Below are 2,235 nucleotides of genomic sequence, written 5' to 3' on the forward strand. Positions count from 1 at the left end.
GTGACATGAGCACTGTAGATCACCCGGGGTCTGGGTTCTGCCTGGCCCAGCGTGAGGACTTCCGCAATCTCCCTGTCCCTTCCCGCCCCTCCCCTCCCCTCCTGCCTGGCTCGGGGATCTCCCTCCACAGGGACCGCCCTTGTCTGCTCTGAATCCCACTCTGTCCTCCTGCTTGGCCATGGCTCTCTCTGTCTGGCACCATTGGTCTCTGTTTCTCCCCGAGCATTTCCTAAATGGCACCCATCGATCTTAAACACACGTGCACACTTGACCTTGACCTCCCTCCAGATGCCCTATTTCTCTGCTCCTCTTTACAGCAAAACTCGAAAGCACTCCTGGGATCTAACAACTCAGCTTTCTTCCTCCCATTCTCCATCCATCCATCCCAGAGGGGCCCTCACCCCATCACCCTGTCACCTCTCAGGAGCTGGGGCCCGGGTGACCCCCTCCTCCCTGAACCACCTTGTTCCCTGGGCTCCTGACATCATACCCCGTGTCTTCCTACCCACCCCTACCCCCCCCCGACTTCTTTGACTCCTTCCTGTTCTCTAAATGCTGGAGGGCTCCAGAGACCCCGTGTCTGCTTTCACCCCGACTTCCCTGAAGCCCAGGTTCTCCTATCCAGCTGCCTGCTTGGCCTCTCTGCTTAGGTGTAAAACAGGCCCCTCAAATGTGACCTGCCAAAAACAGAACTCTTGGTCTCCTCCCGGCTCTCACACTTCACTACATCTTTGTAACTGGTGCTTAATTGGTGTCAAAACACTGGGGCTCATCCACCATTCCCCTCTTTCTGTCACAGCCCACTTCTCGGTCACCAGCTCGCACTGACAGACCCCTCTCCACATATACCCTCATTGGGCCACTTTCACTGTCTTACTTTTGCAGCTTTCCCCAAGTCTTCATCATCTGGCCCTAACCGGTCTCTGTCCCCATCCCATGACAATAGATCTCTTTGTTCTGTTCCCGTCCCTTTCGGTTTCGGCCCGTTCAACACGCAGAATGATCTTATTGAAAATCAAACTCTTAAAAAAAAAAAAAAAAAAAAAAAGCCCATCCGTTGTGTGCACCTGCAGGGAGCAGCGTAAACCCTTCTCGCCCTGGCCTGCAAAGCCCCGCCCTCCTCACGCGCTCCGCCTGGGCCTCCAAGCTCTTTCCCAGCGCAGAGCATTTTCGAGGTGCCCTCCACCTGGAAATCTTGCTCCCCTCCTTCCTCGGCCTGTTCGGCCTGTTCGCTCTCATCCAGGTCTCGACTCAGAGAAACGCTAACTGCTCTTTCTCAAGTACTTTTGTGCGCACTGCTTTCTGTCACGTGTATTATCTTCCTAGCCCTCGCCCTCTCCGCTTCTGACTCAGTAGTTTGCTTTCCTGGCTGTTGTCTTTCTTCTCCACTCAAACGAAAGCTCTGCAAGAGCGGGGAACTTTCCTTTGTTTCTGCAGTGTGTCCAGGGCCCAGACCGGGTCCTTACATAACTATTGCATAGGAAACCTAATCATTGCTAGAGTTGACATGTATTGAGTGCTCAGCGTGTACCAGAAATCATTTCTGCATTACTCATTTAACCTGCTCAACCCTGTGTGCTGAGTGCTATTATCCCATTTTACAGATGGGATACATACTGTGCTTGTGGTTGCACATAGGGGCAATGCCCAAATTTCAAACCCTCTCTGCTTGCTGCAAGGCTGCAGGTCACAGTCCGAGTTACCTGCCCCTACTCTATCTCTCACACAGATTGGGCTGGTCCATTAGGGTCTCTGTGGCAGTTTCCGGCTCCCTCCCCAGAGGTCTGGGTGTGCAGCCCTCCACCCCTGCTTCCCTACTTAGACCTGGCTTCTCCTCCAGCCACACCCCCAGGGAGCTAGCTCTTCAAGGTGTGGGGAAAGGAGTTGGAAGACGGGGCATGGGGGCACCTGGGTAGATTTCTTATTAGCTCTTCTGTGCGCAGACATTCCTACTGGTACCAGTTCCTTAAGAGAGGCTCCCCTGGCTCAGATTAGGCTCTCCTCTCCCCTAATTTTCTGGTTCAGCCCTTTATTTCCTTTGTAGTTCTTATCATAATTAGAATCGTTTTGTTTACTCATTTGTTGTGTCTCTCTCGCTAAAATGGAAATCCAGGAAGGCAGAAATAGAGTTGTCTTGTCCTTTGGTATACTCCCAGAGGTACACTGCATGTTTGTGGAATGAATGGGTAACCGCAGGCAGCCCCACACCTGTGTGATCTCCAGGATAGCGGCTCT

The sequence above is a fragment of the Panthera tigris genome, chromosome A3 (genome assembly GCF_018350195.1).
Source record: "Panthera tigris isolate Pti1 chromosome A3, P.tigris_Pti1_mat1.1, whole genome shotgun sequence".
In the NCBI taxonomy this organism is placed as follows: Eukaryota; Metazoa; Chordata; class Mammalia; order Carnivora; family Felidae; genus Panthera; species Panthera tigris.